We start from the raw sequence: 25,222 nt of genomic DNA on the forward strand, positions 1-25,222 counted from the left end.
TCATTCAATACATCCAGAACTAAATATATTGACATTAGGCATCATTTTATTAGAGATCATATTAATAATCATGATATATCTATTGAATTTATTAATACTGAACATCAATTAGCAGATATTTTTATAAAACTATTAAATGAGGAATAATTTGATTTTATTAGAAGAGAATTAGGCATGTTAAATCTTTCGAATGCATGAATTCCTCTATATATTTTCCAGATTTCTCAACTTTTGGAAATTAAGTTATCTCTTTATCGAGATCATTTCCTATCACTTTCTTGAAGTTTTATAGGTTTTTTCTATACTTGATCTCTTATACGATAATCATTTCCTATGAATCCTTCTTCCTTTTATTTACAAGAAAAGGGATTTGATTCATGAATTTTTAGCATACACGTTTTGATCTTTTATAATGAATCCTTTCTCTTTGCAAAAGTAGAAGTTTGATTCAATGAATTTTTTTTATGGATTTGATTTGGCTCAAATCCTCTCATGGATTTGGTTCTTGATTTTTCTTGTAATGAATGAATTCCTCCCTTATTCTTCTTCCTCTTCTTCTTATTTTTATAGCAAAAGGAAGAAAGAAACTTGCATATATCAAGAAGAACCAAAAAGTGCTTGCACATCTAAAGCAAAAATGCTAGCTTGCCCATTTCAAGAAGCAAAAGTAGTTATCATGCAAAGTTTTTGCTTAACTTCTCATTTCACAACTTTTCTAACTTGGATAAATTGGTGTAAAACTTACTTCAATAGTTAAAAATACTTACATAAATTGTTGAATGATTCTCTTTTTTGTTAGTGACAAAGGGGGAGAAATGATGAATGTTTGGAATTATATCAAAATAATGTTAAATATGGTATCATACATGAAGTGATAAATGGTTAAAAAAATAATTTAGTATCATGTATATTAAGTTAAATTTGGTATCGTGCATGAAGTGATAAATGATGCTTTAGTATCCCAAAATAATTGAAAATATAAATGCTTTAGTACCATGAATATCATGCCAAAATGATGTTAATTTTGCTATCATTGCATAAAGTGATGAATGCTTCAGTATTATATTAGTCATGCCTAAAGTGATGTTGATTTATTATCATGTTCGAAGTGATGAAATTGTGTATGCTATACTTTGATGACTTGAAACTATAAAGATAACAATGAAAATTTGATTTTAATCACTATAATGGAAATTGTTTCACTTGAAATCAAAGATTATGATTCCTTTTGAATTTAACTTTGCCTTATCTAAATATGACATATAAAGAGGGGGAGTTAAGGTTAATGTCGTCATCAATTGGTTGTCATCATAAAAAAAAGGAGAAGATTGTTGAATATCGGATTTTGATGATGAAATCAATTGGTGAATTAATGATCTAATCCATTTGTTGAGATAAATGATGTAGGACTATATTAGGACTTTAGCTAGGAGAGTCCTAATTGAGAGGGACATTCATGTAAAACCTACCTAAGCTGACCCCTATTAAAGAGGTGAAGAGGCCAACTAGGGTTAGGAGGTTGTTTCTTAGAGAAGAATTAGGAGTTGTAAAGGAATATGAGTCTTGAGTAGGAGTCCTATTAGGAGTTGGTTAGAAGTAAGAATCTTGAGTAGGAGTCCTATTAGGAGTTAGAGTTTAGAAGCCCTATAAATAGCCATGTATTTCTCCTCTTTTCAGATGCAATAAATGAATCTTTTCTGTAGCCTTTGAGCAGCAACTTAGAGGGAGGAACCCCTATAGAGTTTTAAGGAGGTCAATCCCCTAAAGAGATCAACCCCAAGTTTAGAATCTGCAAGGGTTCTAACATTGAATCTTTTTTGCAGCGTTTGAGCAGCAACTTGGAGGGAGGAACCCCTATAGAGTTCCAAGGAGGCTGATCCCCTAAAGAGATCAACCCCAAGTTTAGAATCTGCAAGGGTTCTAACACCTGATATTAGAACATCGTTCTTGGCATCTTGCTGCCCTTCCATAGCCATCCATTAGCCCTCCACAGCCGCCCAAATCAATTCCCACAATTGCTTAAAAGATTGTCACCAAATTCCGCCGTCATCTCCACCACCGCGAATCATCTTTTGATCTCGCTGTGAATTGCAACAGGTTTTGGTTTCCTACCTTACTACTGCTGTAATTTAGTTATCCTTATTCGAAAATCCAAAAAAATTTATTCCTATATTGCTAGATAAACTTTTCGTCACAAAGTTTGTATCTCTACGATAAAAGATACATTGCAGAATTTCAGCCATATAACACAGTCTGTTTAATCTTGCTACTATATTTTTTCTATCCAAATCTCTACGAAATTTTTATGACAGCTTTGACACTTCCTAACAGCAGATTTCTCTTTAGTTTTGTCAAAAAATTCTCAATAGAAACTATTGATCTTTTACGTCTAAACTGCTATATTTGAAAATCTGCACTGTAAAATTTCAGCCGCATAGCACAGATTGTTTGATCTTGCTACTAGATTTTTTTCTGTCCAAATCTCTATGAAATTTTTATGATAAATTTGACACTTCCTACAGTAGATTTTCCTTTGGTTTCGTTGAAAAATTCTCAATATAAACCACTGATCTTTTACGTCCAATCTGCTATATTTGAAGATCTATAGAAAATTTCAGCCACATATTGTTGCCTTAACCAATCTATTTGCAATCCTTTTTGAATGAAATTTCTTATACACTTTATAGATCATCTTAGCTTTCATCTAAGATTAATCTATTGAGGAATTCATCTCTAAAAATGATTTTGTGTTACTGTAAATTTTCATTGCAAACCATTGAAATTTTTCGACGAGAATTCTGCTGTCGCAAATTACACCAATTTCCTTGCTGTTATACTACCAAAATTTTCTTGACTAAATTAGATATCCTTGCTTTCATATAAACTGAGATTTTTCTGTCAATTCCCTCCTTAAATCTCTCAATTTTTTGGTGGAAATTTCATCGAGAAACCGCTGTTTCTTCGACGACAATTCTGCTCTTATAAGATAGCACATACTTGCAGCAACTTCCACTGATTTCTCTCAAACCTTTGCTGCCATCTACCATAGATCCAAAACATTCATCACAGCCCTAAAACTTCACCAAACCACACCCTCAAACTGTACCCAAAATAGCCATAAAACAAGCCTAAACCGCATCCTACATCCACCAATCCACCAACCTTTTCGACCATCACCTCTCTCAACCTATACATGCCTTTAACCCGATAACAAAAGAGAGATCTTAACATTACAGATTTGGCGGCATATACTATGGCATCTGAAGAAGCAATCAATGCTAAATTCATAGCCTTCGAGGCACGAATGGAGAATAAGATTCAGACGCTCTTTACCGAACTCAGATTGGGCTGACCACCAAGCCCGAAGAAATCACATCAAGGAGAGAGCTCTGCCCAATCGCACCAAGCCTGAAGAGATAACTTCTATGGGAGAGAAGGCTCTATAACCAACTCCAACTATCCATGCATGAGAGTGGACTTCCTTAGATGGGAAGAAGGAGACCCGATTAGTTGGATCTCGCGCATGGAGCGATATTTTCGGTACCACAAAACTGCGGACGTATCTATGGTGAAAATTACAGCTATACATCTTGAAGAGGATGCCATATAGTGGTTTGACTAGTTTAAACACACTCATGGAGTCCTCTTATGGCGACAATTCAAAGAATGACTGTTGATCCACTTCGGACCAACCGATTACGAGAACATTGACAATCAACTAGTAAAGATCCGACAAACCTCCACCATTCAAGAGTATCAAATCAGGTTTGAAAAGTTATCTAATTAAACTAGTAATTGATCTTAAAAATAGCTAATGAGGATCTTCATTAAGGGTTTGAAGCTAGAGATCTGGGGAAAAGTTAAAGCACGATAACCGTATACGCTTATGGCAGTCATCTCTTTCGCACGATTTCAAGAGGAGTGTGAACCATGAAGCCCAGAGGATTAGGTTTGCTCCACAACTAGCAATATCGAAGCCCTCAGCCCTCCCTACTATCAACCAAGTCCATGCACCAAAAAGTTTGACAAGAGAAGAACTTGGGAGCGATCTGTGAAGGGGTTATGTTGGCATTGCGACGAGTCGTAGAGCCGTGAGCATTGATGTAGTAAAGGGAGACTTCTTATGATTGAACTAGTAGAAGAAGAGGTCATTGAACATCCAAAAGAGAGCCTTGAATATGAAGAAGTAGATGCAAAAGAAGAGCCACAACCGACCGAAGTTACGGTACATGCACTAGTCGACTACTCAAACCCACAAACGATGAAAGTTGGAGGCCTTCTCAAATAACAACCGATCACTGCTCCCATCAACATGGGCAGCACTAATAACTTCCTAAACAATAAGGTTGCTGTTTGGATGGCCTTACCTATCGAGAATTGCAGCAAGTTTGACGTTAAGGTCGTTGACGGATGGATTTTGAAGTATGATCGTAGGCGCCCACGGGTGAAACTGTTACTGCAGGACCAAGAGATAATTATATATTTCTTCCTCCTCCCTCTTGATGATCATGAGGCCATACTCAGAATTAAATGGTTGCCAATATTAGGTGATGTTTCTTAGAATTTTATGAAACTAATTATGAAATTTTACAGTAAGGAGAAACATGTGATACTACACCGGAAACATAGGGGCGACGTAACAATGATTTGCACACAACAAATGGAGAAGGTTTTGCATAAAGCATACAGCGGATTTTTGGTACAACTTGAGCAGCAAACTAAGGGAGAGCCAACAGAATTTGAAGATCCAAATCTTCCTTTGCTTGCTGAATTTTCAAATATATTTGACGAACCGCGCAACCTATCTCTTACCCGTCGGCATGATCATTGTATAACGATTCTTCCAGGCAAATCTCTAGCAAATACTTAGTCATATCAGTATTCACATCTCCAAAAGGATGATATAGAAAGAATTGTAAAAGAGATGCTTGAAACAAGAGTTATTTGGCCAAGTTGAAGCCCCTACTCTCCACCGATGCTCCTCGTACGAAAGAAGGACGAAACATGGCGATTGCGTGTTGATTTTTGAGCTCTCAATGGCATAACCATCAAGGAAAAATATCCTATTCTAGTAATAGATGAATTGCTAGATGAAAGGGAGCATAAATCTTCACAAATCTGGAACTTTGATTCAGGTATCTGTTGGGAAATCTTGGGGGCGACATCACAAGCGCAGTGGAAGAACAAGAAAAACAAAATCCCTTATTCTCAAAGAGATGTTCATCGTCGTGAAAAGATTGGTGCACAAAATCCGTGAAACTTAAAACTGTGTATAGAGTAGATTGTGTTACCTAGGGAGATCGTATATCCCTGTTTCCTTGCTGATCTTTAGGAGAGGGTGAAAGAGGTCAAGCGTCCTCTCTGGCGGTGATCCACACAGTAGGGCTGTGACGACGCTCCTCAAAACTCCAGGCCTGCTTTAAGGTGGAGAGAGGGAGGAGAATAGGAGAGGCAAGCAAAAGCTCTAGCCTATAAGGCTCTAAATCCCTCCTATTTATATAGGCCCCTTATCAAAACCTAATGGATCCTCCCCTAGTGGGTATTGGATCTGCATCCAATTACCCAAGCCTTTTTAGATTAGTGGTGTTAGGATCAAGAGCACTAAGAGGGGGGGGGGGGGGGGGGGGGGGTGAATTAGTGCAGCGGAAAACCTTCTACGAAAAATAAAAAATGCGTTCGTTCGTTAAAAGTGATTTTGGTAAGAAAGCCAATTCGTAAATCACTTTAACTTTTGTTTAAGCGAGATGCAGCAAAGATATAAATGCAGTTTGCAGTTATGATTCTAATCAGATAGTAGGCGCAAACTGAAATATGATATTCGTACGAAAAAACTGATTTACGTCTAAATGCTGATTCGTAAATCACTTGATTAAGCGAGATGCAGTTTAAGCAAGGATATAAAGGCAATTTGTAGTTATGATAGAAATCAAAACGTAAACGCAAATAGAAATATGATGATCGTACGAAGAAACTGTTTTACGTCTAAACGCCGATTCGGAAAGTGTGAAGCTTGAAACCCGATCGTATATGTGCAGAAAGCAGTAAGCTTTAGAGGAGGTTTGCAGTAAAGATAATATGCTCAAAGTAAATGCAAACCGAGATTTAGAGTGGTTCGGTCAATCTTGACTTACTCCACTTTTGGCTTCCTCCACCGACGAGGTCACCGACGTCAACTAGAGGCCTTCCTTCAATAGGCGAAGGCCAACCACCCTTTTACAGTTTCACTCCTTTTGACGGGCTTAGGAGACAACCCTTACAGAATTTTCTCTCCTCTCTTTAAAGCTCAGAACTTGGAAGAAAAGAGGGAGAAGAACTTTTGGCCTTTACAATAATTTTGAACTCTAAAAATCACATAACAAGATCAGGATTGCGGTGTATATTCTGTGCCCTTTCAGTGCTGAATGGGTGGGGTATTTATAGGCCCCAACCCAGTTTGAATTTGGAGCTCAAAACTGTCAATTCCCGGAATTCCGGGATCAGGCGGTTGCACCGCCTGACTGGAGTGGTTGCACCGCCTGACAAAGCTCGAAGACTGAGCCTCTGGGCTGTGCCACCTCCTGTCAGGGGCGGTTGCACCTCCTACCAGAGCTCGAAGACCGAGCTCAGGCGATGCCACCTCCTGACTGAGGCGGTTGCACCGCTCAGCTAGAGCTCGGAGACCGAGCCCAGGCGGTGCCACCTTTGTCAGGGGAGGTTGCACCGCCCAGTCTCGCTCGGAGACTGAGCCCAAGCAGTGCCACCTCCTGGATGGGGTGGTTGCACCGCCCAGTCTCGCTCGGAGACTTAGCCCAGGCGGTGCCACCTCCTGGCTTGGGCGGTTCAACCGCCTGGCAGAAATCAGGGTCCGAATGGGTTGATCCATTCGGCCCAATTTGGGTTTTTTAGGGGCTCAATTGCCCCAAGATTAAGTTAATGGGATCACCTTCCATTTCCAACTTAATCCTTGTGCTAACTATGATTTTTCCTAAGATATTTACTGCAACTTGCTCCGGTGCGTCAATCGCTTCTTCCGGCGAGCTTCCAGCGAACTTCCGTCGATCATCCGATGAACCTTCGGTGATACTCCTGCGGACTTCCGGCAAACTCCTGGACTTGCAACGATCCACTTTGGCGAGTTCCGACGAGCTTCTTTTGGCAAGCTCATGGACTTCTCGGATTCGTTCCTGCAGAACCTACGACGATTGTCCGAACTTCCGTCGAACTCTCAAACTCCCAACGTGATCATTGTCTTGACTCCGACGCAACTCCTACTGCATATCTTACTTTCATCGTAGTTAATCCTGCACACTTATCTCAACATATAGATTAGATAACAAATGACAATTGACTTCATCATCAAAATCCGAGATTCAACAAGTGGATCTCTATCCAATAATCTCTCATGGGCTCTTATTGGATCTCGGTCATGGGATCCAATAATTCAAGGGCTTATTATTGGATATCCAATAAGACATGGGCTCCGGCGGATATCTCATATCCGAACCTCTACTTATCGCAATGCCTATCATATGTGTGTGACCCTCTAGGCCCAATATCAAGCTGGTCATGAGTCATACCTGTCAAAACTCCTTCTAACTTAGTGAATTATTATCTCTGTAATAATTCACTCGACTCATCGACTACAGATGTACTAGGCCACTACGCCGTGTTGAATCTCATATTTTGATGATAAAACCACTTGATATATGTTTATTATTTAATTTACAATTTCAGTGATGTAGGATGCTTCGATCAGGATGAGACAAGTAAAGAAGGAAAAATCATGTTGTGCCAGAGGAACATGTCAGAAGATTGGACGTCGGGCCGGTGGATCGATCGATGCATCGATAGAAGGCTTCGGGCTGTGGACTCGGGCATCGGGCCAAGAAGAGCGGGTATTGTGCCAAAGATATCGAAGTTACGGAGTCAACTAGCCGATTGGGCAATAGGCCGCAGGAGAGGACGATGCGCCAAAGAATCGGACGAAGCGTCGAGGGACCAATGACATTCCGGACAACTAGGTTAATTTCTTAGGATTAATTGTCTCAATCAAAGTTTTGTTTTGCATGTGCAGGATTAACTACGATGGAAGTAAAACATGCTGTAGGAGTTACGCCGGAGTCAAGACTATGATCACATTGGGGGTTCGAGAGTTCGATAGAAGTTTGGACGGTCATCGGAGGTTCTACGGAAATAAATCCGAGAAGTCCATGAGCTTGCCAAAGAAGCTTATCGGAACTCGCCAAGTGAATCGTCGCAAGTCCAGGAGTTTGCCGGAAGTCCACCGGAGCATCGTCGAAGGTTCGTCGGATGTTCGCCGGAAGTTCGTCGGAAGCTCGCCGGAAGAAGTGATTGACGCATCGGAGCAAGTTGCAGTAAATGTCTTAAGAAATATCATAGTTAGCATGTAGATTAAGTTACGAATGGGAGGTGATCCCATTAACTTAATCTGGGGGCAATTGGGCCCTTGATAGACCCAAATTGGGCCGAATGGATCAACCCATTTGGACCAGAATTCCTGCTAGGCGGTGGCACCGCTAGGGTCAGCGGTGGCACCGCCCAGGAGATGGTCTCCCAGGAAAGCTAGGAGGTGCAACCGCCCAGGTTAGGCGGTGGCACCACCTGGGCTCAGTCTCCAAGCGAGACTGGGCGGTGCAACCACCCTAGTCATGCGGTGGCACCGCTTGGGCTCAGTCTCCGAGCGAGACTGAGCAGTGCAACCGCCCTAGTTAGGCGGTGGCACTGCCTGGGCTTAATCTCTGAGTGAGATTGAGCGGTGCAACCGCCCTTGTCAAGCGGTGGCACCGCCAGAGCTCGGTCTCCGAGCTCTGTCAAGCGATTGTACTACCCTAGTCTGGCGATAGTACCGCCAGAACCCCAAAAATCTGGGATGTGACATTTTTGAGCTCCAAATTCAAACCAGTTTGGGGCCTATATATACCCTACCCTTTCCTGCATGAAAGGGCACCGAAAGCTTGATCTTACTCTATGATTTTAGAGCTCAAAAGTGTTGTAAAGGCTAGAAGTTCTCCTCCCTCTTTTCTTCCAAGTTTTGATCTTTCAAGAGAGGAGAGAAAATTCTGTAAGGGTTGTCTCCTAAGCCTGTCAAAAGGAGTGAAACTGTAAAAGGGTGGTTGGCCTTCGCTTATTGAAGGAAGGCCTCTAATGGATGTCAGTGACCTCATCGAAGGAGAAAGCCAAAATTGGATGTAGGTCAAGATTGACCGAACCACTCTAAATCTCAGTTTGCATTTACTTTTTGTTCTCTATCTTAACTGCAAACTACCGCCATAGCTTTACTTTAACTACACTTCGCCTAATCTAAGTTAAAGCAATTTCTAAATCGGCTTTCATACCGAAATCGATTTTATCGTATTAACATCGTTTTAAATCATCGAAAGTTTTCCGTTGTACTAATTCACCCCCACACAGCCCGCTCCGAGCGAGACTGAGCGGTGCAACCGCCCTTGTTAGGCGGTGGCACCGCCAGAGCTCGGTCTCCGAGCTCTGTCAGGCGGTTGTACCGCCCCAGTCTGGCGGTAGTACTGCTAGGACCTCGGAAATCTGGGAGGTGACATTTTTGAGCTCCAAATTCAAACCAGTTTTGGGCCTATATATACCCCACCCTTTCCTACATGAAAGGGCACCGAAAGCTTGATCTTACTCTGTGATTTTAGAGATCAAAAGTGTTGTAAAGGCTAGAAGTTCTCCTCCCTCTTTTCTTCCAAGTTTTGATCTTTCAAGAGATGAGAGAAAATTATGTAAGGGTTGTCTCCTAAGCCCGTCAAAAGGAGTGAAACTATAAATGGGCAGTTGGCCTTCGCCTATTGAAGGAAGGCCTCTAGTGGATGTCGGTGACCTCATCGGAGGAGGAAGCCAAAAGTGGATGTAGGGCAAGATTGACCAAACCACTCTAAATCTCGGTTTGCATTTACTTTCTATTCTCTATCTTAACTGCAAACTGCCTCCATAGCTTTACTTTAACTACACTTCGCCTAATCTAAGTTAAAGCAATTTCTGAATCGGCTTTCATACCGAAATCGGTTTTATCGTACGAACATCGTTTTAAATCGTCGAAAGTTTTCCGCTGCACTAATTCACCCCCCCCCCCCCCCCTCTTAGTGCTCTTGATCCTAACACGCCGTAGTCCCCAGACGATATAGGGGAATCCAATCCATTGGACTTGTCTTTCCTCAGTTACCGTGTACCTATAGTCCCTCATCCATATAATATCCCAGAGACCGTATACCGAGCATGGTGCTATCAAATCCATACGGTTTCTTCTCGAGTCTCGCTCTAATCAGATTCTCCTAGAGGACGCTTTCTCTCTCAACCCGAATGAGCCTGGCCAAGGATTTATCTGAGCAAGAATATATGAGATATTCCTCTCATGATGCCGAGAGTGGATGATCCTCTATCGACACTCAATAGCCCTCGTATGGTCGACTACCACTCCCAATGACCAGCTATACTAGATCTGGGACATCCAAACCTATAAGTCCGGTATCAAAGAGTGGAGCACTCATATAGGATATCCTTGGTATCTCAAGTCTAAAGACCAAATACACCACTAGGACTATGGAATCGTTGTTTGATAATAAGGCATCATCAACCATCCAGCATTCCAAAAGCGGATCAATTAGTGAACTTATTCTCCAATGAGCACCTGTATTGTATCCCTAGTGTCCCCACATGAGCAGCTATGAGACCAGTTGTATCCATCATATGGACGGGTATACAGCACACCAGTATGTCCGATTATCATGATGTCCCTCTCGAGTAATCTATGACCGGGATTATTTAGGATCTGTGTTTAAAGGTGAATCGGTCTCATTATTGTGATCCATGATCTGATTCCCATTGCACGGATCTAAGGACATCACAATATATACATGCATATATGCAATAATCAATATAAAGTGATAAATGCCAAAATATAATAAGCAAAAATATTCCGTGTCAAGTCACACGTGCCATCACTCACGTGATTGGCTTGTTGGGCACCTATGACTAGCAATCTCTCACTTGACCTAAAGCCAATCACCTATGTGTTTGATCCCTATCAGACCCATATAATGCTCAAAGACAATCTGATGCAACGGCTTTGTCAATGGATCTGCAATGTTATATTCGGATGGAACTCTTTTCACTGCTACATCATCTCGGGTTACGATCTCTCTGATAAGGTGGAACCTCCTCAGAACACTTCAGATGAGACCCGGGTTCCCTTATTTGAGTAATCGCCCCATAGTTGTTGTAATATATGGAAATCGGCTCGTCGCTATCCGACACGACTCCCAAATCTGTGATGAACTTCTTTACCCAGACTCCCTCCTTTGCTGCATTTGTTGCAGCAATGCACTCTGCTTCTGTGGTTGAGTCAGTAGTAGTATCTTACTTGGAACTCTTCCAGCATACTGCTCCTCCATTCAAGGTGTACACATACCCCAAATTCGACTTGCTATCATCGACATCAGACTGAAAACTCAAGTTTATGTAGCCTTCAACCTTGAGGCTATTACCTCCATATACTAGTAAAAGATCCTTAGTCCTTCTCAAGTACTTAAGGATACACTTTACTGCTTTCTAGTGCTCCAAGCCTGGATCCGCTTGTATACTTGCTCATGACACTCAGAGCATGCGCTATATCAGGCCTAGTACATAGCATGACATACAAGATAGACCATATCGCTGAGGCATAAGGTATCATATCTATGTTTGCTCTTTCTTCTGGAGTCTTTGGGGATATACTCCTAGAAAGCGATATCCCATGTCTCATCGGTATGAGACCTCTCTTGGAATTTTTCATGCCAAACCTTTTGACAATGGTTTCTATGTACCTAGACTGGGACAAGCCAAGCATCCTCTTAGATCTGTCTCTATAGATTCGAATCCCCAAGATATTGGATGCTTTCCCTAAGTCCTTCATTAAGAAGTGTCTAGATAACCAAGCCTTTACTATGGATAGCATTCCTACATCATTCCCAATGATCAGGATGTCATCCACATATAACACCAAAAAGGTGATAGCACTCCCACTTATCTTCTTGTACATACAAGGCTCATATTTGTTCTTAACGAAGTCATAAGATCTGATTGCCTCATCAAATCTTATGTTCCAACTTCGAAAAGCTTGCTTTAGTCCATAAATGGATCTAAGCAACCTACACACCTTATCTGGAAAGTTCTTGGACACGAATCCCTCAGGTTGTATCATATACATCTCCTCCTCGAGATTCCCATTGAGGAATGCAGTTTTCACATCCATCTGTCAGATCTCATAATCATAGTGTGCTGCAATAGCTAATATAATTCAGATGGATTTTAGCATTGCTACGGGTGAGAAGGTTTTGTCATAGTCAACACCTTGCCTTTGACGATACCCCTTAGCCACTAGCCTTGCTTTATAGGTCTCTACCTTTTTATCTACTCGGAACTATTTCTTAAAGATCCACTTACAACCGATGGGTACAATACCTTCGGGCACATCAACTAGGTTCCAAACCTTGTTGGAGTATATAGAATCCATCTCAAAATTTATGACTTCTTGCCACTTCCCGGAGTCTATACTCATAATAGCCTCCTCGTAGGTTTGAGGATTAATATCCTCAACATCTTCTCCTCTAATATGTCCAACATATCTCTCAAGAGGATAGGATATTCTGCCGGACCTACGTAAAGTTGGAACTTGTGTGTTAGGTACCTGAACAGACTCAGGCTGTAGAGTGGTGCTTGAGCTAGGTTCTCCAACCTCGCTCAACTCTATCATGCTCCCATTGTCTCTGCCAAAAATGTGTGCCTTCTCAAGGAACACTGCTCTCTTAGCTACAAAGACCTTTTGGTCCTAGAGATGATAGAAATAATACCCACAAGTTTCCTTGGGGTATCCCACGAACTTGCACCGCTCTGTCCTTGATTCCAACTTATCGGGGTTGTGTTTTTTAACGTGGGCAGGGCAGCCCCAAATCTTATATCTTAAGATCAAGCTTCTTTCGTTTCCATATCTCATATGGTGTAGATCTACACTACCGACTTAGTTGGAACTCTGTTCAGAAGGTAAGCTGCAGTCTCTAGGGCATATCCCCAGAATGAGATGGGTAGGTCAACAAAACTCATCATGGTATGTACCATATCTAATAGTATATGATTTCTCCTTTCAGACACACTATTGAGCTGAGGTGTGTAAGGAGGTGTCCATTGGGATAATATCCCATGGTCCTTGAGGAACTGAGTAAACTCTATACTTAAGTACTCACCTCCTCGATTTGATCGAAGAGTCTTTATACTCTTTCCAGTCTGGTTCTCCACTTCATTCTTATACTCTCTAAATTTCTCAAAGGCCTCAGACTTGTACTTCATTAAGTACATATATCCATACCTTGAGAAATCATCAGTAAAGGTAATGAAGTGGGAGTAACCACCAATAGCATGAGTTGACATGGGTCCACATACATCACTATGTATGAGTTCCGGCAACTCAGTGGCTCTCTCTCCAGTTCTACTAAATAGAGAGTTAGTCAGTTTTCCACGAAGGCAAGGCTCGCAAGTTGCATATGACTCATAGTCAAATGGATCTAGATATCCATCATTTAGCATTTTTTGAATCCTTCACTCATGGATGTGACCTATCTTACAATGCCACAGGTATATATTGTTTACCTCATCTTGTTTCCTCTTAGACACTCTTACATTCATGATATGTGGAGTAGTGTCTAGCATAAACAAACTTTTATGCAATATTCATCTCACCAATCTCCCCTTGGCTTTGCCAGAATCTACAACAAATTACAGATATGATAAGCAATAATGGTATCCAATACCAATGCACTATCACAAAAATCTAACAACTGGAGATTGATCATGAATGTACCCGAAGCTTCTCTAAGCTTTTGTTTCACCCTCTCTATAAGGTACTTTTTGCAGTTCATCTTCCAATGCCCATCTTTACCATAGTGGAAGCACTGGCCTTTGTCCTTTGCTGGGTCTTTCTTAACAACTTTTACTTTACCTGGTCTGCCCTTGCCCTTTCCCTTCTTAAAGGACTTTTCTGCTTTCCTTTTCTTTCTGGTCTCACTAGTGTAGAGAACTGACTTCTCTTTCTTAATAATACTCTCTGCCTCCCTCAACATATTGAGGAGCTTTGGGAGAGTCACATCAAGCTTATTCATATTAAAATTCATTATGTACTATGAAAAGGAATCGGGTAGGGACTAAAGCACAATGTCCACACATAAGTTATCCTCTAGGACCATTCCTAGACCTGTGAGTTTCTCCATCCACTCAATCATCTTTAGGACATGGTTCTAAACCGGTATCCCCTCAGTCATCCTAGCACGGAAGAGGCTCTTGGATATCTCATATCGTTGAGTCCTTCCATGTTCCTTAAACAATTTGCAAACATGTAGGAGAATAGATCTGGCATCCATCTTTTCATGTTGTCTCTGTAACTCAAAGTCATAGAGCCCAACATATAGCACTAAGCAAGAGTGGAGTCATCAATGTACTTCATGAAGCGAGCGATCTCATCCTTGCTTGCCCCTTCCTCGGGCGTAGGCATCACTATATCAAGGACGTACACGATTTTCTCCGCTGTGAGAATAATTCTCAAGTTGCAGAGCCAATCCATATAATTTGGACCAGTGAGGCGGTTGACATCAAGTATGTCATGTAAGGGATTTAAAAGTGACATTTTCTGAAAATAAAAATGCAGCAGAAATGAATACCATTGACACCCTCAGCACGTGAAACGAAAGTCTCTAGCAGACTTCTAGTGGGGATCAGGATCCAATCAATGTCTTAGTGTAACCTCGAGGGACTCGACCAATCACACTAAACCCCAATGAGGCGGTTGACATCAAGTATGTCATGTAAGGGATTTAAAAGTGACATTTTCTGAAAATAAAAATGCAACAGAAATGAATAACATTGACACCCTCAGCACGTGAAATTGAAGTCTCTGGCAGACTTCTAGTGGGGATCAGGATCCAATCAATGTCTTAGTGTAACCTCGAGGGACTCGACCGTAGGCATCTCTTGCCGATCATAACTCCTTATGATTCCTATCATGTTCGACCTCTAAATCACCATGGTCTCGAGGGACTCGATTGTCATGACCCAAGTCTGATGAGCTAACTGGCCAATAACTCCATTTTGGTCCTTCAACCGTGGACCAAAATGCTTAAGCGAGAGTTAACATAGTACACTCATCAGGCCCTTATAAGCTAATCATACACATTGCCCACTTCTGATGTGGGACTAATGGGATGTTACAATATTCCTCGTCAAGGCCCAACATGTCCCAACCCTAGTATAGTGCATGTGAGGATTAACTCAGTGGTGGATCCACGTCGTGATGAGTTCTCTGACTCCATCCACGGGTAGCCCTTTCCTACTCGAGCCCTCTCACCCTACCCAAATGCTAGGCCCTCTCACCCTACCCAAGTCTGATGAGCCAACTGGCCAATAACTCCATTTTCATCTCTTGCCGATCATAACTCCTTATGATTCCTATCATGTTCGACCTCTAAATCACCATGGTCTCGAGGGACTCGACTGTCATGACCCAAGTCTGATGAGCTAACTGGCCAATAACTCCATTTTGGTCCTTCAACCGTGGACCAAAATGCTTAAGCGAGAGTTAACATAGTACACTCATCAGGCCCTTATAAGCTAATCATACACATTGCCCACTTCTGATGTGGGACTAATGGGATGTTACAATATTCCTCGTCAAGGCCCAACATGTCCCAGATCGAACCCTAGTATAGTGCATGTGAGGATTAACTCAGTGGTGGATCCACGTCGTGATGAGTTCTCTGACTCCATCCACGAGTAGCCCTTTCCTACTCGAGCCTTCTCACCCTACCCAAATGCTAGGCCCTCTCACCCTACCCAAGTCTGATGAGCCAACTGGCCAATAACTCCATTTTGGTCCTTCAACCGTGGACCAAAATGCTTAAGCGAGAGTTAACATAGTACACTCATCAGGCCCTTATAAGCTAATCATACACATTGCCCACTTCTGATGTGGGACTAATGGGATGTTACAATATTCCTCGTCAAGGCCCAACATGTCCCAGATCGAACCCTAGTATAGTGCATGTGAGGATTAACTCAGTGGTGGATCCACGTCGTGATGAGTTCTCTGACTCCGGTAGCCCTTTCCTACTCGAGCCCTCTCACCCTACCCAAATGCTAGGTCGGCTTTGATACCAAATGTCACGACCCGAGTCTGATGAGTCAACTGGCCAATAACTCCATTTTGGTCCTTCAACCGTGGACCAAAATGCTTAAGCGGGAGATAACGTAGTACACTCATCAGGCCCTTATAAGCTAATCATACACATTGCCCACTTCCGATGTGGGACTAATATGATGTTACATCGACCAACCATGATGTTCGATTAAGTCAACACCTGCGTTACAAGATGAGTCTGATTTGATGATATACCATCGAGGGACTCGACGAAGCATACTATGTCCTCAGGTCACCAGTGACATCTCTATGTCGTAAGCAAGATAGCGAGTCACGATATAGGTGAGCCTCGAGGGACTCGACCAACTCAACTTACACCGGAAATCGGTTCCTACCTATAACGATGGAAGGCCACGTGGGTCAATCTAATTACCTCACGTTTACCGACTTAATATTATAAAGAGAGAGGTTTGTATGATTTGGTCACCTAATATGACATGTCACACATATACATATTTAATATATATCTATATCGTATGTAAATATATATACATATCTATTATGTATATAAGCAATCACACTAGATGATCATGGACCACAACCTAATGTGATCAGACCCGAGCCAGTAGGCCTGATCACTCACATCAAGATCTATGTACGCAACGATGCATCTTCATGCCCTATGATCATCCATCTCATCCTCGTCGGTTCCGTCGACATCTCGTTGCATCTCCATGCATCGCAATTATCCATCTCGTGGGTCTCGTTATCGCATCCACGCTCCCGCTGTGCCTTCTCATATGATTACAACTTAATCATAGGCACGCAGGCCTGACAATAAATGAGTATAATGGAGGCCCGCATACCCCAATAATAATAATCACAAGTACATACATTACACGGTCCATGATCATCCGTCTACATATCATACATCACATATATATATAATAATCATCATATAGGACTGCTAGATAATGATAAAAATAATAATCAACTAAACTTTTTAATTAATTAATATTTTCTGAAATCAGGGACATGTAGAGAATTTCTGAATTCATAAGGGTATTTTCATAATTTGAACAAAAAAAAAACTAGAATTTCTGAAATTCATAGGGGAAAAATTATCTTTTTGCCCAAAACCCTAAGCCCCTCTTCCTCTCCCCTACTACTGCCGCCACCGCCACACTATCGACGGCGGCAGGGGCGGGGCGCTGCCCTCGCTTGCGGGCGGGCACGCCCATTGGCGGCGCTGCCCCTGTAGGTGGGCGCCCCCGCGGGGGCCGCCGTATCCGCAGGCAGTTCGGCTCGCGGGGCAACGCTCGCAGGTGGTGCTGCCCGTCGGGCGGTTGCCCCTATGGGGAGTTTCGCCCGCGGGAGTAGCAGTGGTAGGTGCCGCTGCCTTGCGGCGCCTCACCCTGTGAGAGAAGCTGCCCTACGGCGCTTCACCTCTACTCATCGCAATGCCTATCATATGTGTGTGACCATCTAGGCCCAATATCGAGCTGGCTGTGAATCATACCTGTCAGAACTCCTTCTAACTCAGTGAATTATTATCTCTGTAATAATTCATTCGACTCATCGACTACGGACGTACTAGGCCACTACGCCGTAGTCCTCAAACAATACAAGGGAATCCAATCCATTGGACATGTTTGTCCTTAGTTACCGTGTACCTATAATCCATCATCCATCTAATATCCTAGAGATCGTATATCGAGCATGGTGCTGTCAGACCCATGCAGTTTCTACTCGAGTCTCGCTCTAATCGGATTCTCCCGGAGAACTCTTTCTCTCTCAACCCGAATGACCCTGGCCAGGGATTTGTCTGAGCAAAAACACATGGGATATTCCTCTCATGAAGCCGAGAGTGGATGATCCTCTATCGACACTCAATAGCCCTCGTAAGGTCGACTACTACTCCCAATGACCAGCTATACTAGATTTGGGACAACTAAACCTATAAGTCTGGTATCAAAAAGTGGAGCACTTATACAGGACATCCTTGGTGACTCAAGTCTAAGAACTAGATACACTACTAGGACTACGGAATCCCTGTCTGACAATAAGGCATCATCAACCATCCAACATTCCATAAGCAGATCAATCAGTGAACTCATTCTCTAATAAGCATCTGTACTGTATCCCTAGTGTCCCTACATGAGTAGCTATGAGACCAGTTGCATCCATCATATGGACGGGTATACAGCACACTAGTCTGTCCGGTTATCACGATGTCCCTCTCGAGTAACCTGTGACCGGGATTATTTAGGATATGTGTTTAAAGGTGAATCGATCTTATTTTCGTGATCTCATCACGATCCGAATCCCATTGCACAAATCCAATGACATCATAATATATATATGCATATATTCAATAGTTATAAAGTGATATATGCCGAAATATAATAAGCAAAAAGATCTGTATCAAGTCACATGTGTCATCACTCACGTGATTAGCTTGCTGGACACCTATGACTAGCACAGATGAGGCGAGACCGACGTGTCGTAAGTTGGATAATCGGTTTGGCACAACTCGGAATTAGGGCCGGCGAGTCGCAAGTCGTGGATCGTGATGGAGCGACTTGGTAGAGGATCGGCGAGTCACAAGTCGGGGATCGAGCTGGAGCGACTCGGTCGAAGATTGGGCCTGTGGGCCGAGTGACTTAGCTCTGGCTCGGGTTTTGGTGCCGACGGATCATAAGTCGGAGATCGAACTAGAGCGACTCGGTTAGAGATTTGTCGAGTCGCAAGTCGGAGATCGAGTTGGAGCAACTCGGTTAGAGATTTGACGAGTTGCAAGTCGAAGATCGAGCTGCAGTGACTTAGTTAGAGATTTGACGAGTCGTAAGTCGGGAACCGATCTAGAGTGACTCGGGCAAGAGTTGGGCTGGCGAGTCGCAATTCGGGAACTGATCTAGAGTGACTTGGGCAATGAATCGGGCCGACAAGTCATAAGTCAGGAACCGATCTGAAGCAATTCGGGCAATGAACTGGGTCGACAAGCCATAAATCGAGAACCGATCTGGAGCGGCTCAGGCAAGAGTTGGGCTGGCGAGCCGCAAATCGGGAACCGATCTGGAGCGGCTCGGGCAAGTGCTGGGCCAATGAGCCGCAACTCGGGGATCGACATGGAGCGACTCGGGCAATGAATTGGGCCAGCGAGTTGCAAGTCGGGAACCAATCTAGAGCGACTCGGGCAATGAATTGGGCCAGCGAGTCACAAGTCGGGAACCGATCTGGAGCAGCTCGGGCAAGAGCTGGGCCGGCGAGTCGCAAGTCAGGGATCGACATGGAGCGACTCGGGCAAAGAATTGGGTCGACGAGTCACAAGTTGGGAACCGATCCGGAGCGACTCGGGGTTCTATTCCCTACACCTCCATATATGTTAATTTGATCTAATCATACAATATTTTATGTTTAAAAATATTTTAAATCTTATACAATATATACAATTTTATTGATATTATAATCATTTGATCTCAATATTTTACTTTCAAAATCAAATTTTTAAAATTTTATTTTTAGATAAATATAAGATGATATAATATATAAATGATAGCATGGGGGTAGAGTGCACTCTTTGCATACGAAAGTGGAGATACCGTTATAATTATATTAATCTCAATTAAGGGCTCAATGTTATACTTTCAAAATGAGTTTTTTATATTTTATTTTTAGATAAATGAAAGATGATATCAAACATAAATGATAATATAGGGGTGGTAGAGCATTCGCTTTGCATGCAAAAGGCACGGGGTTTGATTTCCCTCGTCTCCATGTTATGATGAGTTCAAATATTAATTTAATTTTATCATTTTATATTTTAAGTTTAAAAATATTTTAAACCTATATAATATCTATAATGTTATTGATATTCTAATCATTATACCAGTTATATGGAGATACATTTATAATTATATTTATCTCAGTTAGAGGCTTATTGTTGTACTTTCACATTAAAAATTTTTATATTTTATTTTTAAATAAATAGAAGATAATGTTCTACACAAATGGCAAAATGAGGGTGTAGCTCATATGGTAGAACGCTTGCTTTGCATGTGAGATGCATGGGGTTTGATTCCCCACACCTCAATGTTATGGTGAGATCAAATATTAATTTAATTTTATCATGTCATATTTTAAGTTTAAAAATATTGTAAACCTATATAATATCTATAATGATATTGATATTATAATCATTAAACTAGATAAATGGAGATACCTTTTTACTTATATTAATCTCAGTTAGAGGCTCGATTTTGTACCTTCACAATGAATTTTTTTATATTTTATTTTTAGATAAAGCGAAGATGATATCATACATAAATTATAGCATGGGGGTGTAGCTCATTTGGTAAAACGCTCGAATATTAGTTTGATTTAATCATGCGATATTTTAAGTTTAAAACTATTTTAAACCTATATAATATCTATAATGTTATTGATATTCTAATCATTATACTAGTTAAATGGACATATATTTTTAATTATAATAATCTCAATTAGAGGCTTGATATTATACTTTCACATTGATTTTTTTTATATTTTATTTTTAGATAAATGGAAAATGATATCATATATAAATAATAACTTTGGGGTGTAGCTCATATGGTAGAGCGCTTGCTTCGCATGAAAGAGGCACGGGGTTCAATTCCCCGCACATCCATGTTATGGTGAGATTAAATATTAATTTGATTTTATCATACCATATTTTAAGTATAAAAATATTTTAAACCTATATAATATCTATAATGTTATTGATATTCTAATCATTATAATAGTTAAATGGAGATACCTTTTTAATTATATTAATCTCTGTTAGAGGCTCGATTTTGTACTTTCACAATAAATTTTTTTATATTTTATTTTTAGATAAATCGAAGATGATGTTTTATATAAATTATAATTTGGGGGTGTAGCTCATATGGTAGAGCGCTTGCTTCGCATGCAAGAGGCACGGGGTTCGATTCCCCGCACCTCTATGTTATGGTGAGATTAAATATTAATTTGATTTTATCATACCATATTTTAAGTTTAAAAATATTTTAAACCTATATAATATCTATAATGTTATTGATATTCTAATCATTATAATAGTTAAATGGAGATACCTTTTTAATTATATTAATCTCTGTTAGAGGCTCGATTTTGTACTTTCACAATAAATTTTTTTATATTTTATTTTTAGATAAATCGAAGATGATAATTTATATAAATTATAGCATGGGTGTGTATTTCATTTAGTAAAGCTCTCGCTTTGCATGCGAGAGGCACGGGTTCGATTCCCCGTACCTCCATGTTATAGTGATATCGAATATTAGTTTGATTTAATCATACTATATTTTAAGTTCAAAACTATTTTAAACCTATATAATATCTGTAATGTTATTGATATTCTAATCATTATACTAGTTAAATTGAGATAATTTTTAATTATAATAATCTTAGTTAGAGTCTCGATATTGTACTTTCACATTGAATTTTTTTATATTTAATTGTTATATAAATAAAAGATAATATCATATATAAATAATAACTTGAGAGTGTAGCTCATATGGTAGAGCGCTTGTTTTGCATGCAAGAGGCACGGGTTCGATTCCTCGCACCTCTATGTTATGGTGAGATTAAATATTAATTTGATTTTATCATACCATATTTTAAGTATAAAAATATTTTAAACCTATATAATATCTATAATGTTATTGATATTCTAATCATTATAATAGTTAAATGGAGATACCTTTTTAATTATATTAATCTCTGTTAGAGGCTCGATTTTGTACTTTCATAATAAATTTTTTTATATTTTATTTTTAGATAAATCGAAAATGATGTTTTATATAAATTATAATTTGGGGGTATAGCTCATATGGTAGAGCGCTTGCTTTGCATGCAAGAGGCACGGGGTTCGATTCCCCGCACCTCCATGTTATGGTGAGATTAAATATTAATTTGATTTTATCATACCATATTTTAAATTTAAAAATATTTTAAACCTATATAATATCTATAATGTTATTGATATTCTAATCATTATAATAGTTAAATGGAGATACCTTTTTAATTATATTAATCTCTGTTAGAGGCTCGCTTTTGTACTTTCACAATAAATTTTTTTATATTTTATTTTTAGATAAATCGAAGATTATGTTTTATATAAATTATAGCATGGGTGTGTATTTCATTTAGTAAAGCTCTCGCTTTGCATGCGAGAGGCACGGGTTCGATTCCCCGTACCTCCATGTTATAGTGATATCGAATATTAGTTTGATTTAATCATACTATATTTTAAGTTCAAAACTATTTTAAACCTATATAATATCTATAATGTTATTGATATTCTAATCATTATACTAGTTAAATTGAGATAATTTTTAATTATAATAATCTTAGTTAGAGTCTCGATATTGTACTTTCACATTGAATTTTTTTATATTTTATTTTTATATAAATAGAAGATAATAACATATATAAATAATAACTTCGGAGTGTAGTTCATATGGTAGAGCGCTTGCTTCGCATGCAAGAGGCACGGGGTTCGATTCCCCGCACCTCCATGTTATGGTGAGATTAAATATTAATTTGATTTTATCATACCATATTTTAAGTATAAAAATATTTTAAACCTATATAATATCTATAATGTTATTGATATTCTAATCATTATAATAGTTAAATTGAGATACCTTTTTAATTATATTAATCTCTGTTAGAGGCTCGCTTTTGTACTTTCATAATAAATTTTTTTATATTTTATTTTTAGATAAATCGAAGATGATGTTTTATATAAATTATAGCATGGGTGTGTATTTCATTTAGTAAAGCTCTCGCTTTGCATGCGAGAGGCACGGGTTCGATTCCCCGTACCTCCATGTTATAGTGATATCGAATATTAGTTTGATTTAATCATACTATATTTTAAGTTCAAAACTATTTTAAACCTATATAATATCTATAATGTTATTGATATTCTAATCATTATACTAGTTAAATTGAGATAATTTTTAATTATAATAATCTTAGTTAGAGTCTCGATATTGTACTTTCACATTTAATTTTTTTATATTTTATTTTTATATAAATAGAAGATAATATCATATATAAATAATAACTTCGGAGTGTAGTTCATATGGTAGAGCGCTTGCTTCGCATGAAAGAGGCACGAGGTTCAATTCCCCGCACATCCATGTTATGGTGAGATTAAATATTAATTTGATTTTATCATACCATATTTTAAGTATAAAAATATTTTAAACCTATATAATATCTATAATGTTATTGATATTCTAATCATTATAATAGTTAAATGAAGATACCTTTTTAATTATATTAATCTCTGTTAGAGGCTCGATTTTGTACTTTCACAATAAATTTTTTTATATTTTATTTTTAGATAAATCGAAGATGATGTTTTATATAAATTATAGCATTGGTGTGTATTTCATTTAGTAAAGCTCTCGCTTTGCATGCGAGAGGCATGGGTTCGATTCCTCGTACCTCCATGTTATAGTGATATCGAATATTAGTTTGATTTAATCATACTATATTTTAAGTTCAAAACTATTTTAAACCTATATAATATCTGTAATGTTATTGATATTCTAATCATTATACTAGTTAAATTGAGATAATTTTTAATTATAATAATCTTAGTTAGAGTCTCGATATTGTACTTTCACATTGAATTTTTTTATATTTTATTTTTATATAAATAGAAGATAATATCATATATAAATAATAACTTCGGAGTGTAGTTCATATGGTAGAGCGCTTGCTTCGCATGAAAGAGGCATGGGGTTCAATTCCCCGCACATCCATGTTATGGTGAGATTAAATATTAATTTGATTTTATCATACCATATTTTAAGTATAAAAATATTTTAAACCTATATAATATCTATAATGTTATTGATATTCTAATCATTATAATAGTTAAATGGAGATACCTTTTTAATTATATTAATCTCTGTTAGAGGCTCGATTTTGTACTTTCATAATAAATTTTTTTATATTTTATTTTTAGATAAATCGAAGATGATGTTTTATATAAATTATAACTTGGGGGTGTAGCTCATATGGTAGAGCGCTTGCTTCGCATGCAAGAGGCACGGGGTTCGATTCCCCGCACCTCCATGTTATGGTGAGATTAAATATTAATTTGATTTTATCATACCATATTTTAAGTATAAAAATATTTTAAACCTATATAATATTTATAATGTTATTGATATTCTAATCATTATAATAGTTAAATTGAGATACCTTTTTAATTATATTAATCTCTGTTAGAGGCTCGCTTTTGTACTTTCATAATAAATTTTTTTATATTTTATTTTTAGATAAATCGAAGATTATGTTTTATATAAATTATAGCATGGGTGTGTATTTCATTTAGTAAAGCTCTCGCTTTGCATGCGAGAGGCACGGGTTCGATTCCCCGTACCTCAATGTTATAGTGATATCGAATATTAGTTTGATTTAATCATACTATATTTTAAGTTCAAAACTATTTTAAACCTATATAATATCTATAATGTTATTGATATTCTAATCATTATACTAGTTAAATTGAGATAATTTTTAATTATAATAATCTTAGTTAGAGTCTCGATATTGTACTTTCACATTTAATTTTTTTATATTTTATTTTTATATAAATAGAAGATAATATCATATATAAATAATAACTTTGGAGTGTAGTTCATATGGTAGAGCGCTTGCTTCGCATGAAAGAGGCACGAGGTTCAATTCCCCGCACATCCATGTTATGGTGAGATTAAATATTAATTTGATTTTATCATACCATATTTTAAGTATAAAAATATTTTAAACCTATATAATATCTATAATGTTATTGATATTCTAATCATTATAATAGTTAAATGAAGATACCTTTTTAATTATATTAATCTCTGTTAGAGGCTCGATTTTGTACTTTCACAATAAATTTTTTTATATTTTATTTTTAGATAAATCGAAGATGATGTTTTATATAAATTATAGCATTGGTGTGTATTTCATTTAGTAAAGCTCTCGCTTTGCATGCGA

General features: G+C 38.8%; 3 non-coding genes across 3 annotated transcripts; all 3 read left to right on the forward strand.

Moving 5' to 3' along the window:
• The first annotated feature begins 21,083 nt into the window (after positions 1-21,083).
• Positions 21,084-21,156, forward strand: TRNAA-CGC (transfer RNA alanine (anticodon CGC)). Its single transcript has one exon. It is a non-coding gene; the product is annotated as a tRNA-Ala (tRNA).
• An 872-nt stretch (positions 21,157-22,028) lies between these two features.
• On the forward strand, positions 22,029-22,101 carry TRNAA-UGC (transfer RNA alanine (anticodon UGC)). Its single transcript has one exon. It is a non-coding gene; the product is annotated as a tRNA-Ala (tRNA).
• A 2,133-nt stretch (positions 22,102-24,234) lies between these two features.
• On the forward strand, positions 24,235-24,307 carry TRNAA-CGC (transfer RNA alanine (anticodon CGC)). Its single transcript has one exon. It is a non-coding gene; the product is annotated as a tRNA-Ala (tRNA).
• Positions 24,308-25,222: the final 915 nt, after the last annotated feature.

This window comes from Musa acuminata, chromosome BXJ1-1 (assembly GCF_036884655.1).
Source record: "Musa acuminata AAA Group cultivar baxijiao chromosome BXJ1-1, Cavendish_Baxijiao_AAA, whole genome shotgun sequence".
Lineage (NCBI taxonomy): Eukaryota > Viridiplantae > Streptophyta > Magnoliopsida > Zingiberales > Musaceae > Musa > Musa acuminata.